The sequence below is a fragment of the Pelecanus crispus genome, chromosome 9 (genome assembly GCF_030463565.1).
Source record: "Pelecanus crispus isolate bPelCri1 chromosome 9, bPelCri1.pri, whole genome shotgun sequence".
NCBI lineage: Eukaryota > Metazoa > Chordata > Aves > Pelecaniformes > Pelecanidae > Pelecanus > Pelecanus crispus.
Genome location: NC_134651.1, coordinates 5,354,434 through 5,369,267, shown reverse-complemented (window position 1 = coordinate 5,369,267; position 14,834 = coordinate 5,354,434).

The following is a 14,834-nucleotide window of genomic DNA, read 5'->3' as shown; positions in this document are numbered from 1 at the left end:
ATGAACCGGTGCAGCAATCATACATGCTTCAGGGGAAAAGGACAGGCTTTTAGTGTGACACGGTAGCTAGAGCCTTGTTTCTCCCCTGCCCCACATCTCCTCTCTCACGATTGCTTCCAGACATGTATGAAATATGCCCCTTTTCTCAATTTCTAATAAGCCCTCCTCTATGCTGTAATCACTTCATCTCTCTGGACTACCCGATCAATCTTCCTCTGATTCTTAGCAAGATATCAAAAATCTCCACCCAAGGCTCTTATTCTATTTAAGAATGGCACAGAATAAGTCATATAAGCCTAAAGCGCCAGCTTCATATTGTACTTACTACTTGATGCCTCCATATTTCAGTACACTTATAAAACTATCCGGCACTTTGCCGCCGCCCGATGGAAAACACTTCAGTCTGAGCCACGACCATCGCTATTCACGTCATAAAGACTGAGACTATCTTTATTGTCCAAAAACATCAACATACCACAAACTTCCCCAATAACTGCTTTTCTTAATAGTAGGTTGGGGTTTTTTTTCAGCCTGTCCATTTATTAATTATTGACTTAAGGATATTAAGGTTTCTGTTATAGAAAATAACTGGATTTCTCTGTTTTCTCTGTGATTCTGGGCATTCTAGATTTCTTTCTTTAAAAAAACCAAGAGCACACATCTCTCCTAACATTACATAATATAAGACTTCGTTCAGCACATCCCTGTGATAGACGGAGCCCAGTATTAGTCTCTCATCCTAAAGGCAAGGATGGTGTATAAACTTATGGCACGCAGGAGGTCTATAGCAGCATCAAAAATAGTACTCAAAAAAACCAGATAAGCAGAAGCTCATCTGTGTTTTGTTGAGGATGAATGCAAAGCATCAATCGTGGCTTTTAAACTGGCCTGCAAATTTGGGGAATCTCACATCCTAATCTAAGCAAACAAGTTGCGCTGCTCAACACGGATGCAATTACAGAGAGAGCTAAGCTTCCCGCCGCCCCGTATCAAGAACTGTTTGAGCTCACTTTGAGACCTGACAAGGTTTCAACAGACGTAAGATAATCTTCAGTTTTAAAAAAGGAAATTTCCCCAGCCTTTTAGTTGCAGAGGCAGCTATTCAGCACTCCATCACTGGTCTTTGTGTGGCAAACAATTCAGATCTCCCCACGCTTCCCCTTCCACATCACTTTTAGTCTAGAGAGGTTTTCTAACAGACTTCACAGAGAAGTTCCTCGTACACACATCCAGGGAAAAGGAAGAGCCAGGGAGGCGGGAAGAAGCTCCCAGGTATAGGCAGAAGATGTGGCCAGCAGTTTTGCTGGCAGTGCTTTCTTAAGATATTCATGAAAATATAACTTTCTTACAATGTATGAGTAAGAGTACAACGTAAGGGAAGATGTTTTAAAGCAAACTGAAGATCTGTGGGAGATGGTCAGTGGGGAGAAGGCTGTAAAACAGAACGGACATCTGATGAAGCCTTGCCAGCCAACGTGACAATGGTCTAATCTTACCAGTTTAATCTGAGATGTCTGCAGTAAATTCTTCAGTTCAATTCTTCTTGCACTTGCTGGTACAAGCGTACACTGTTCTACTGACAACTGGGAATCCAGCTCTTAATTATCATTCTAGTCGTAACAGTTGCTGCCTGTCTGATTCTGCCTTACTTTAGGCTATATTACTTTTGGTTTTATGCTTCCTCATGCCTCTTCATGCAGCAGGTCTTGATCCAAAGAACAGCCAAGCACTTATTATGGTGCAGCATGTTCTCAGCATCTCTCTTCAGTAGGAGTCGAGGGCACTCTGTTTTGTTTCCACAGCAGTACAGAGAGCATTTTTTAAATTGACTGTACCCTATTCACAAACATAATTTAAGTGAAGGAAATGAAGCTGAACATTATGTAATGTACGTCCAGGACGTTAAACAATTCCCGTGAGTATCATCAAACTTTTCAGTCGGTCTTTTTAGACTCTTCCTCGCAGTCATCAGCAGTGCAGTCTGTCATTGCTGTTCTGCATCAATGAAATCTAGTTAAATAATACCGCATCAGCTAAAAAGGAGTCAAAGTCCACACTGAACAATGTTTAAAAAAAAAAAATCAAGAACCATCGGTTTTAAATGTTACTGCATACATTTTGCATTTATTGGGTACCTATATGAACAACAAAAAAAAGCTGTTAAAATTACTTCCACTACTCAGTCACACAGATGTTAAGACCAAAGATACGAATTTCTCATTTGAGGGCCAGTCTCAGTCAGAATCTAAGTTTTGTTTTATTTTATCTTAATTGAGGCATGAACACCACTTTCTCCTACCAGGCACTCAAAGAGTCAGTGCAGGCAGACAGACATGCTCCTTGCAATAGCCGCCTCTTGGAAAACAACTGCGTATCACAAATCATCACTAGCTACAGAGGTTTGTCAGAGTATTAGTTTTGCTCTTGCTCGCAACTGTTCTCAGGGAAAAAGTGCAGCAACAGAACGCTAAACAATGCAATATCGCTTCAAAAACCTGAGAAACACCTGTGCCTCCAGACGAGACACTACTGCACGGTTGTGCCTGTGCAGGTGTATCTGGCGACTTTGACCACAACTTCGGTGTGAACGGGCTTCGTTAACACACATACACTTCTTTACTTGAACACCAACTCCACTCAGTTTGACATTCCTGCATGATTCTTCTGGTGTTTCTGCTCTGGGTACAGAGACATGCCTGTTTTGTCTGGGGGCTTCTTTCGCTTTTGGACACTGCTCTGTACAGGGTTTAAGTTTCTTGCAGCCATCTTAAATGAAGGCACTCCTCTCTTTCTGATTTTTCTTGGTTTTTGTCACTTCCCTCACATGTTGCTTAAAATAATGAAAAAGAGATTCCAGATATATGTTGTTCAGTAGTTACTTGCATTGAGGTCATGGCTAGTTCAATTCCTGGGAAACTTTTTCACTCAACATTTCAGACACCTTCTGCAAAGATGTCATCACTCCCAAAATTCAGCCTACAACATTTCCACAACAGGTCACAACCAGCTCAGTGTAAAGGCAGCATTCCCATTCACTTGCCCTGTGGCCAGCAAAAAGGTACTCCAGTACAGAAGGAACACCAGTTTTAATAATGTTTGAAGAAAAAGATTAATAGACTAGAATACAGCACTGATTAACTATAGCTCTTGTCTTTCCCCAAGCATAAGGCTGGAATGACTAAGAGGAAGTAGAACAACATCACCCCCTCACACCCACAAACTCTGAACTATTCAGTTGATCACATATGCTTTCAGAAAAATGCAACAGGGGCAAGCATCCTCTGTAAGCCAAGATATTTTGAGATCTCATATCAACAAACCCAAACTGAGTTCACAGACATGAAGTACCATGAATTTTGAAACAGTAAGAATTGGACTCAATGTAGGAAGATGCAAACAATTCAGTTAAGGCTTGAATTCTAGTATCTTGTGCATAACACACAGGTTGAGAAAAGGGGTTATAATTTCCTTGTCTTTTACACCTCTACAGATTGTGGGTTTTATAAAGAAATTCATTTATGGCTTTAAAAACCTAGAAAATAAAACTATGATGTATTGCCTTAGTTCCTCAGCACACAGACACTAAACTAAGATTAGTTGCCTTAAAGATTACTCTTGGCTACATGCAAGCTAAACACCAAAAGTGTGGGAAGCACAAATGAGAAAAACTGCTGATTCCTTCTGATCAGCGTATAAAAGAAAAGCTTGGAGAGAAAAGCAAGTGAAGTAACAGGATTGATTACATTCTCTCCTGTAAAGAAGAGCATCTGCAGGAACAGACAGAAGTCTAGCAGAACAATTTTATAAAGTGAGAGATGAATTTTCTTAGGGAGCAAGCCCTGCTGGTCAGAGGAAAAAAAACACTATCTATTTAGGTAGGAGCTGGGTGCCACCTCCTTCCCCTCAAACCCAACCACAATTGTATCACGTTTGTGACAGATTAATTATGAAAGGATAGCCAAGTTTGGTGAAATTCAGCCACTACTGCTTTGCCAGTTAATAAACGCGACAATTGCCGCCGGCACCTCTACTCTAGCTGATTTCTTGCAGGCAATCTTATCAAACGATACAATACCAAAGAGGGAGAGACTGCATAACTAGTAAGAACAATTTAGAAAATCAACACAACTCTCCCTCCAAGAAGAAACCAGCGAACACCAGTTGAGCAGCGAAGACGCACTGAGCAGTTAACAAGATCATCAGCTCTTCACCAGGACCAGGCGCTGGTTGTCATGGCTACCCTGAAGGATGTGCAAAGGAGCTATGCAGCGGTAAGGAAGAGCTCCTGGACTGGTTTAGCCTTGCTTCGGGCACGCTGCCCTGCAACAATGGGGGAACGTGGCTGCTACTACAAATCTCAAGATTCTCACAAATCCACTCAATCACTTTGTACTGCAGAACAATCCAAGAATTGTTTCTTCAATCCTTTCTTGCTTGGCCCAGGAATCCAACCTTTCAGATTTCTATTTATTTAAAGATTGGGCAAAAACTGCATCTCCAGCTAGCACTACTGTTCTCACACCCGCAACGTTGTGCTTTTACCTCTAGAAAATCCCACAGAAGTAATGTGGCACTTCCTCCCATCAGTCGCTTACTTTGTTCGTTGCCCTTTTCCTCCCGTTCATTCAGCTGCTCTCTCCCTCCAGCACAGGGACTGACAGACAGTGTACTGTGAAACAAGGCTATAACCTGAGCCGACTTAACCTGAAAAATAATTTCTTTTACATAACAAGTGAAAGCAGACAGGTATACAGGGGACAGCAGTGCGAAGGCTAACCGCTGTAATCAAGCATCTAAACGGGAAATCTACATCCTACCAACTGCTCTAAGGGTCTACTTACACAATCCACTACGGCACGCTTAGATGTGGAGTTGAGATACAGGAGAGCCTGCCTGAAGGTGATAGGAGGTATATGAAAGTACCAATTCGCAGAGCAACAGATATGCAATTCATGAAGTGTTATTGCTTATAGCCAGAAGAATATACCCAAGGAAATGGGAGGATAACTAGATGTCCATAAAAATGTTTTAAGTTATGGCTATTGTGGACAGTGCAAGCAGTACGTGAAGGTATCTACAAAGTACTTTGGTTTTTAGAAGTAGCGACAATCATGTGAAATGATACATGCCTCTTGATACCAGGCAGGCACATAAAAGCTAGCTATGACATGTTACATTTAGCCAGCAAGTCAGCTCCTTCATATTATGGCATGTATCTAAATTTTCTGTGTTGCAAAAAATGTTTATCCTTAGCTTATGTGAGCACATTACCTTGTCAAACAGAGATTCTACAGACACATCTAGAATCATTAAGCTTGTCTGAATGTTTGTTTCAGCGATGTGCAATGACATCCATATTTCAATCTGCACAAACATTAGTAATAAAGTTATAGGATTTTATCACCATCTGTCAATTATGGAGTCACTGCCTTCTGGAGTAGGAAACCTTGAGGTTAATTTCATCAGAGAGCAGCACAATAACAATATATCAAATACTGGGCTATTTAAACCTCTAGTATCTAGTGACTAAGACAAAGAAAAGTCACTCGATAAGAAGTGTTTGGACCATACTAAAACCTTGCTCTCCAAACACACAGCAAGGCATGCCCCTCAGGATTCTTTATTTCTAATTTTTATATGACCCCATAACACCAGCAGCTTCTAGAAAACCTGAAAGGAAAATGGCACACTGAAAACTTTCATATTGACAATTTCTACCATTAAATCCCAAATGTTTTTAAACTTTCATGGAGCTTGGCACAGAGTCACTAACCTGCTGAGGCAATTATGCAAGCCAAAGTTGTCTTAATTGAGCTTCCTCAAGCATAATCCCTCAGCTCCAATTAAAAAATAAAAAGAGAAGCTGAGAAGCCATGTCCAAAATACTTAAATTTGAATAGCCTAAAGCAAACATCTAAATCCATGTCTAGACAATTAAGCAAAGGTGGTCTTATTTCAAAAACTAATAGTATAAGGTCTGCAATTGAGAGGATCCATATATAATTTCTCTGTTTCTTTTGTCTAGGAAAAAAAAAAATTAAGAAATTGTTTGGCAGAGTGCTTTTATTTGTGACAGCTACAATGTGCCCCACAAAGTAAAAGCTATAAATAAGAAAACACAAATCAAACAAGTTATGTGAAGGAAAAAATTTGAAGTGTTAGAGAATTTGGGGATTCTAAAGGCTTAGAATTGGGGGTCTGCATGTAGCCCTTCTGTGAAAGTCAAAGCCTGGATGAGGAGAGCTTCAAGGCTAGAGATCGAAATATGACATTGGATCTGCTTTCAACAAATCAAAAGGGGGAGTCTACATGTCAAGTCCCACAGAAACAGCTTAATCAGGCACAGATTGATTTTTTTTTTTTTTAAAAACATATATTTCTGCTTCAGTGAGGGTTGTCAGTCCTGTACACCATGCTGAATGAGGTCATTCCCATACACTCTGGTCTTATGGTGAAGATGTTGAACTCTATTCACTATTGGCAAGAGTAGAACTGGCTGAAAGAATCAGTGAGTTTCATTTCAGAAGCATGAGTTATGTGCATTTTGATATTAGACAGCTTTCTGGGGATACTATTTGACTAACAAATTAAAACTTAATATACCATCAAAACAGTGACCAGATCTCAACTACTACTTTTTTTTTTACATTTTGCAGTAAGTTTAAAATTTGGGGCATCCTATTCAGAAGTGAAATGGCTGGATTTCCCACAAGAACAGAGCAAGACACACACAGAAAGGTCCGCATCGGTGCCTCAAAGTCGCCTTACCTTAAACCTGAGGGCCCAGCAGTGGGAACCTCCCCTTTGGACTGATTTTGCTATGGAAGGAGGGACAATGACACAGGAGATGAAACTGGTCTTAGTCGGAGGCTCTCAAGAACCAATTTTGGCAAGTTCTACCTTTGGAATTTTTCTTCTTTCAAATGTCTGGAGGGTTGACCAAAGCTGGATGCCAGGTGCCCACCAAAGCCACTCTGTCACTGCCCTCCTCAGCTGGACATGGGAAAGAAAATACAATGAAAGGCTTGTGGGTCGAGATAAGGACAGGGAGAGATCACTCAGCGCTTACTGTCATGGGCGAAACAGACTCCTCTTGGGGAAATTACTTCAATTTATTAACCTACTCTGATTTGATTGGTAATGAGAAATAAAACCAAATCTTAAAACACCTTTCCCCCACCCCTCCTTTCTTCCCAGGCTCAAATTCACTCCCGATTTTCTCCACCTCCTCCTCCTGAGCGGCACAGGAGGACAGGGAATGGGGGTTGGGGTCCGTCCATCACACGCTGTCCCTGCCGCTCCTTCCTCCTCAGGGAGGACTCCTCACACTCCTCCCCTGCTCCAGCCCGGGGTCCCTCCCATGCAGACATGAACTGCCCCAGCGTGGGTCCCTCCCCCGGGTGCAGCCCCTCAGGAGCAGCCTGCTCCAGCGTGGGTCCCCCGCGGGGTCCCCAGCCCTGCCCGCAACCCTGCTCCAGCCTGGGCTCCTCTCCCACGGGGCCACAGCTCCTGCCAGGAGCCTGCTCCAGCGCGGGCTTCCCCCGGGGTCACAGCCTCCTCCAGGCACATCCCCTGCTCCGGCGTGGGCTCCTCCCTGGGTGCAGGGGGATCTCTGCTCCCTGTGGCCCCCATGGGTGCAGGGCACAGCTGCCTCGCCATGGGCTGCACCCCGGGTGCAGGGGAATCTCTGCTCCGTGCCTGGAGCCCCTCCTGCCCTCCTGCACTGACCTGGGGGGCTGCAGGGCTCTTCCTCTCACGTACTCTCACTCCTCTCTCCAGCTGCAGTCGTGCAGGTTTTGTTTCTCCCCTTCCTAACTGCATTATCCCAGAGGCGCTCCCACCGTCGCTGATGGGCTCGGCCTTGGCCAGCGGTGGGTCCGTCTTGGAGCCGGCTGGCGTTGGCTCTGTCGGACATGGGGGAAGCTTCTGGCAGCTTCTCACAGAAGCCACCCCTGTAGCCCTGCACTCCTAAAATCTTGCCACGCAAACCCAATACAGAACGAAAAGGCCAACGTAGTACTCCACTCAGTGCAACCATCTAGGTACGCTACCTTAAATGAGACAGTAGCACTATTTTTCCTTCTTCAGATTTCCTTAGGGCAGTTTGGAAAAGGAAAGGAGAGGCAGGGTGTGATCTGATTCTGTAGTAGTCATTTTCTATCAGAAGCAGCAAAGATGGCACACTGCAATCAGTTATTTTAGATACAAGAAGAACTTCTTGCCTGCTCTTGCATGTACTGCAAATTCCCTTACTTAAAATAAGTCACATTTCTGTTATTTTACTGTGAAATTCAGTTGATCGGCAAGCTCCCAGAAGCAAGCTCCCAACTATAATTTAATTAAAAGGGCAGTAGCTAAGTTTCACCATATGCAACTGCCAGATGCAATCACTGCAGTTTAAGTCTAAAGGCGACGTTACTGCATGTACTGGAGCGTAGTTTTATAAGTGATGAAAGCTGTCACTTATGTCACAGACTTTGCTATAATGCATTATGGTATTACAGTTTCAGCAGAACCAAAAAAATATTAATAATACATTTTGTTGAAAGCATTTACAGCAAGTGAGTTTGGAATATGTTTCAAGTGCCATACACGTTTTCTTGCAACTCCATATTTATGCAGAAAGTCCCTTGAGATATGTTATATTAGACTATAGACTTTGCCTGGCATTATACAAGCTCTCACAGCCAACTGTAAACCTTCAAAAGTTGGAGGACTGAAGGGCACAACTACTTAGTGGCAAACAAAAACAGAACAGGAACCCTTCACTATTCAATGGTCTACAGGACCAGGGAATACTGCGTCAAAAGTACCTTCAAGTTGTGTCTCTTTGGAAGAGACTTGCTGAATACATTTCAAAAGCCTACCAACCAACTCAAGAAAAATTTTACATATCTTTAACAAAATGCAATGAAGAATGATAGTCTTTAAATCATCCCAAAATAACTAAATAGACAAGGTATATATTCACTGTGAAACTGTTTCAAAAGTTCAAAGCAGAATCTCCAATACATTGTTCAGCTTCCTTCACAAGGACTTCAGAAGAAAAACAGATCAGGCTATGGATATAACTATGTCAAGAAGATGAAGAAAGTTAATTAAAATGTATTAGGATTTCAGAAGAGGAGTCTATCACTTCATAAACTGAATGCAAATGTGACAAACAAAACAGCTTGCTTTCCCACAAAACAACATTGGCTTTAGACTTGCAATCAACATTGGGCTCCATTTACATTTAGGTAATGTCACTATTGCCAGGAGAGTTATTATTCACTTATGTTAACACTACTCAGATCAGAATTAGTTTCTCACAGTACAGTATTAAGATACACAGATTGCTTTAGAAAAAAAAAAAAACCACAAAAAATTAACCCTAGCATTAAAAGTAGATGTTATACCCTGATTAATTACAAATTGCAATTCATCTTTACAAGGATTGTTATTTATAATGCACAGATGTTGTTTCTCCAACTCTTCTCAGCTTCACAGTCCGTTTCTGCATATAAGATGCAAGACCGCAGCAGCCGCAGCCACTGGTGAGCTTCCAGCCAGCTACAATTACTCTTAAAGCAACTGCGTGTATCAGACAGACTGTCACGACAGCCCTGGTCCTGACAGCCGGCAACAGCCGGGTATTACGCACTGGCCCACACTCGCTCTGGAGCTCGGCAGCGTGCCGGCAGAGCTCCCCCGGCCACCCCGGCAGCCCTGGCACCTTCCATGCTGGCAGCTGCTCCGGAGCCAGCCAGGGACCGCGCTGGCGGAGGCGGCCAGGCCATTACCATGCAGTTAATAGAGCTGTCCTGGCACAGCAGCTGAAGCTGGACAGGACCGATGAAAGCCTGTTTTTAAAACCAGTTGAAAGAGCTGTTTTGGCAAGTGTGCTGAGCCTGACCAACACAGCCACGGTTGATACAAAAATCAAAATGAAAACAGCCTGTAAAGCTGGTCTTGCACAAAAACTTCAGAGAGAAAAGAATGAGAAAGAGTCGTCACTCAGAGGATGTTTACTTCTGAACCAGCAAAATGGAGTCAACAAACAAGTACATTTCATCAAAATCAGTAACACTGAGAGAAAAACTTAGCACTACTATGTAAGCTTCACCACTTCAAATATTTATCTACGATAACAGCATAACATCTGTTACAAAATAAAGACTTTTTTTTCTAAAAACTACAGAATAATCTGGATACAAAATTCAGCTAGCAGCAGGATTTTTTACTCCGTATTTCACACAGTGGAAAAGTCCAAACAAGGCATATGGTAAGAATTTCTTTTTTGATGTGAAGGATGCTGGTCACCGATCTTCCCAAAGGAGTGAGAAGCACGGAAAGACCATGTGGAAAAGAAAATTAAACTTCTCCTTCCTCCTGCCCTAAGGCCAATTCCAATTCTTGCCTCTTCAGCTTCAGCATCATTGCTATCTGCTCTGCTAGTAGTTTTCACATATTTTCAAATATTTTCATTTGTCTCTCTTATCTCCATCATTTCTTCAACTCCAGAACTCCAATTTTATATTGCTTCCACTTGAGAGCAGATCTGCAACTATCTTAAGGGGGGTGGGGGGGAAAAAAAAAAAAAATTACAGACATGATTACATGGTTACAGACACCAATACAGACAACTAATCAACTCACATAGAACCTGGACAGGAGGAAAAAACAGCTAGTGTGGCATAGTGGACAGAATTGCCACTAAAATCCTTATTTTTTTCTCCCCATCATCATTCAAGTCCTTCCTCCCTTTCGCTTCTTCATAAGCATCCATGAATTTACCAGCTTAGGAAAAAAAAAAGCCCGGGAACAGTAGTAGCCTCATACTGTTCAAACTGGGTGAGCTGGCAGGGTATGAAGACAAGGAGCAAATTCAGTGCCCTGCATGTGTTACTGAAATTGTTCAGAGAGAATATTTGGAACAGCAGCAGCTTCAAGGGATAAATGGGAAAGTTGGAAATGGAAAAAGAAAAAAAAAAAAGGGGGGGGGGGGGGAATCCCTGCTGTGCAGGTATCTTATCCACAAGAGAAGATATGCAACAACCAAAGAAATATAGCTTCTTCAGCTAGAGTCAAAAAACAAGGCTCATTTTTCTTGGAGGGAAAGGAAAAAAGAAAATATTCACATTTTTGTTCTAATAGTTTTATTTACCCTGGCCTTGAAGCTGTTGATATATGCCTCTCAGCTCACCATGGACAAAACAGCTCGGTTTAGAGTCCAGTATCAAGCTGTGCCTGGAAGGTAGAATCTGGCCTCGAAGCGCGCTTCTGCGGATCCCTGTTCAAGCCCCATTGGTTTGTGTTTATGAGAACTGATACTGTTCCAAGTACCCTCTCAATGATGAGCCATTTAAACAACACATGCAGGGAGCTGAATTTGTCTTAATCTTGCTTGTTCTCCCACACAGAGAAGTTTGTATCATGTTAGATCTGATTCTAAACGCTAAAGCAATTCACATGAAGAGCAGCACTCATGAAGCACTGAAGAAACAGTCTACTTCTGTTGTTCACTGGCTCACATCTATACAATCTCCCTGTGGCTATATAAACACATTCATGGTACATTTTACACAGGGTGTTTGGGTTTTTTTTTTTTTTGTTCAGTTGGTTGGTTTTTTGTGGGTTTGGGGTTTTTTGAGGTTTGGGTTTTTTGTTTGTTTGTTTGGCTTTTTTTAAGATTTTCAAATGGGTTTTTGTAATTTGAAAACTCCAATACCTTACAGAAAGTAACAAAGTCATTTCTAACACCCAGAATGAAAAATGAGGGTTGAAACCTCATTGCCACCCCCTCCCAAAAATAGACTACCTGTTTTCCAGCAAGTCTTAGGATTTCCCCCCAGGATTTCCTTTGGCAAGTTAATATTAATTCTACCTTTTGTTATAGAGACTATAATACTACTCCCATTTTTTGTATTATATGCTATGATTCATGTGCGTCTAATATTTTACATTGGCGGGTAATATACACATTCTTATTAAAAATTAGGTTAATCTTTTTAATTAGCGTGGCTTTGAAAACTAAATAGGCTAACCTGAATTCTTGTGCCTGTATATAAGATCCCAATTTTCAAGCTTTCCACAGGTTATCTGATTGTTATGTCTAAATTAAGTTGTTAAATAGGCAAGGTGGACAGCTGTACCTGAAAGCAAGGAATTTAGACCCGGTTTGTGCCAACCAGTTCCATTAACACAGCCATAGCAGAAAAGATGTTTTAATTTTCAATCAATATATCTCAGCAGCAAACTCATTAGCCAACACTCAGCCAGAACGCATTGCCTCACACAGACCTCCTGGAGTTGCTGCAGCTGTATGCAAAGTGTTGCCCAAAGCGTGAGCATTTTTTTAGTTATTCACCACAGAACAGTTATTCTATTGGATCCAAACACACCCCAACGTGTAAATGGGTAAAAGCTCATCTCTCATCGCACAAAGAAATCTGTTAATCCTTGAAGAAGCGCACAGAGATCAACTGCACATCTTGTGGAAACTAGATTGTACACCTCAGCCACCTCTGTCTCATCATCAGATAAAATTTATCACCGTGATACATGAGATACTGTTTAAAATTATGGCTAGCCCACCTCTTAGTGGGAGAAAAGCAGGCATGGTGATAGAATTTGAAGGGGTAACATTACTTACAGTATGAAATGATCTACCTAAAGTTCTTTTTAAGTTTATTTTGTCTTTGTTCAAAGTCATCCAAGGCAGAAGATAAAGGCTCTCTAAGTGAAGCACAATGCTCAAAGATTTGTTGTTTTACGCAGTAAACAGCCTGTGTACAGGTGAAAGCAGCTCAACTGTATCAAGTGTTCAATCCTGTTTGACATTCAACAGCATGGATTTCTGTGTGGCTTAAAAAGCAAACAGTAATCAGCTGAGACATCAGCTTTGTGCTTGTTTTCGTAAAAATATAGGGAAGTCAATTGCAGCACACATCAAACCTTAAAGAGGGCACGTCTTTCCTAGCTCCCAAAGTCTGCAGTAACCAAGCCTATTATTAATAATGGAATAAAAGTTCACTACACATTTTTCCCCACTGCTAAATTAAAAAGCTAGGACTTTAAACAATCCAGTCTTCACTGCATACAGACTTGTAATATTTGCATGCTTACTGAGACTACTAAATACAATAATAATGATGTCAAACATGACCACACACTTGCCTAGGTAGGACTTAAATTTATGTCTCTATATAGCCAGAAATTAATAGCCCAACATTTGTTTTCCCATGATTCACGGGGTTTCAGGAATTGTTACGATGTACTAGGAGGGGCAATGAAAGGCCTAGTAAAATAATGGATTAAGAAAACTCTCAGTACAGCAAGACTTGAAAACACACTTACCACAGCTGTAATTACAAGCCTGAATGGCCACAGCTGATCCCTAACCTCAAACACTGCTTACACTCCCATTCAGTGAGTCTGCATTAGGAAAAAAAAAAACAAACCTTTACTATGGCCTTATTAAACAAACATTTCTTTGTAATTGTTTTAAAGGTTCTACTAGTTTAACCTGTTTATATAGAAAGAGTCAGACCACGACATTACAAAATTAGAGCGTTAGCTATCTCAAAGTCCTCAAGTTATTCAGACTTTCATAAGTCTCACCGCTGTCTTTTTGCTGAATTGTTTCAGGAAGGGAACTGCAACCGTATTCACCTGCTGTTTGACATTGGCAACTCACCACTCCCTCTAACAACTGCTGAGATTACTTTATCCAGGAATGCATACTAGAATTTTTTCCCTGTAATGTCCTGATCAACCTGTGGATCTCTCAGATAGTGTATTTGGTTTATGATATTGCTAATGAATTGTCAAAGAGGTTGAGCCAGTTACTGTGAAATAAAAGCTTCTATTCTCAAGCAGTGCCTTTCAAAAACCAGAAGTATTTTGTCTAAGTAATTTTCTCCTAAGCTTGACTGTGACACCAGTCTAGCTATGAATTCTTTGAGGCAGGTGCTTATTTTTTAATTGGACTAACAATGATGCCAGTTGAGGTAGCCAATTATGAAAGTAATGCGGATTTAAAAGCTCAAGTTCTGCCAGTTTGGGGATGCTTTATTCCAGTCTCTATCTTTGATATCAATCATGGAGGGAGAAGAAAAAAAAAAAAAAGGAATTAAAATACCATTCTGATTCTGTGCATATAGTGGATGGGACAAGCAGAGTCTCAAACTGTAGTAACAAAATGTCAGGCTGGACTTGAACAACAGCATTTTGCTGGCAGAGACAATGAAGCTCTGGAACAGGTTGCCTGGGAGGTCTCTAGATCTACTGATATCCACTAGATCCCTTTAAGGTTAGACAAGCATGTCAGGAGTCAAGAGACAGTTGACTGTGACTTCGGAAAGTACATGAACTAGAGGAGTGAGTTTCAAAGTTCCTCATATACAGCATACATTTTCTCCATCCCCCATGTTCTGAAAAAGATACGCACGCATACATGTATACATACACACGTACATCCCTCCCCACCCACATACATTCTATGGCCCCATTTTATACGAATCATAAAACTAGGTACCTCTTAAATACTGAAAGCAGTGCTGAAAAGGACTTTATCTACCTAACGAGCCATGTTTCACATGGAAGACGCATGAAAGGGAAAGCAAGAGAAAGACTATATAAACCTGCTCCTGATCTACGTTCTATGCAAAATGAAACAACTGTAAAGGGAAAACCAAGAAAGGTCCAGCTCAAAATCCCTTCTGGTTCAATGATTTTGGAATTCTTCAGCAAAGCAGGCATGTAAGGTTCAAATCTCTGTTCTGCATCAGATATGTAAACACAGAAGTAATCACTGGTTTGTGAGTTTTATGGCTGGCATATAAACCCCGTTA